A 1,247-nucleotide genomic window follows, 5' to 3' on the forward strand; every position below is an offset into this window, starting at 1 on the left:
AGTGAAACAGTTTCGGTGAATCTAGTACTTAGAGACTAGTAAGGCTGTATGAGAGCTGCTCCGCCATTTAAGGCCCTCCGGTCTTTACCTGTTAATCTCGTTTTTGAGGAAAAGTTGAAAGGTCAGACGAAAAATTGCATAAAAAAGACCACAGAACAATTATAATTGCTACAAACTTTGAGAGCAATTAAACATGCGTGATTCATTTGATCTCTAACGTGATAAAAGCGGGATAGAAAAGAGTAACCGACAACAGTAAACATAACCGGCAGATTGCCGGAAAATAGCCGCCGTTGATTCCAATAAGCATGATTGGGATAGAAAGAATAGAAGATATTGAAAAAAAAAATTTGTTCAAAAACATTTTTTAAGTCCGATTTATTTTGATGGCATTTCTTCGTTGTTGAACATACTTCTGTTTCTTAGAGAGAGGCTACAGGGGCTACTATCAATACCAATAAGCATAAGAGATGGTAACTAAGACTTATAGGAACGACGTTCAAATAGCGGGCATCTAAAATTGGGCTTTATGGGTTTATCCCGTTTCTATTTCTGACTTCAATTCTTTATACTGACACTGTTCATTTTGAATTGCATTGCTGAGCAACTGATGTTCAAATTCACTTTTAGTAGAATGAGAGAAGAGAGAAACTAGCCTAGAGAAGTCAAAAAGATTTCACGCAAAATGTCGAAAAAGCGGCAAAATGGTAAAGCGAAAAGTTCGACGAAGTAAAAAAATAGGAGCGCTATAATAGCCGGCTGAGAAGATGAGGGCGGCTATTAAAAACAAAGTCCACAGACAAAAAAACAGTAGTTTTTGAGGATGACAAGCAAAAACCGTCAGACGACACCCGATGGAGCCAAAAATTCGCATTAAAAACTACCACATGACTAATATAAATGCAACAGACTTCACTTAAACAAGAACAATACCACTTGATCAAATTTAAGGCTGTAACGAGATAACGCAGAAAAGCCAAGCTCATGTGGAATTGTCAGAAAATAGCTGTAATTAATATAAAAAGTCTGTGCGACATGTCACAAAAAGCCTCAGTACGAGTGATATACCCTTGGTTCACACTCAATCCTCCAATTAAAGTAAGCACTTCCATTTTGAGAGTGAGGCGTGAGGCAAGTCAACTGTTTCAAAAAAAAAACTAAGGCGAATAAACATAACACTGAAAGCAATAAAAACGAAAAACGACTCACTCACAGAACAAAGGGAATTTTATAAATGAATCATGTAG

The sequence above is a fragment of the Convolutriloba macropyga genome, chromosome 5, assembly GCF_964194025.1.
Source record: "Convolutriloba macropyga chromosome 5, txConMacr16.3, whole genome shotgun sequence".
Taxonomy (NCBI): Eukaryota; Metazoa; Xenacoelomorpha; order Acoela; family Convolutidae; genus Convolutriloba; species Convolutriloba macropyga.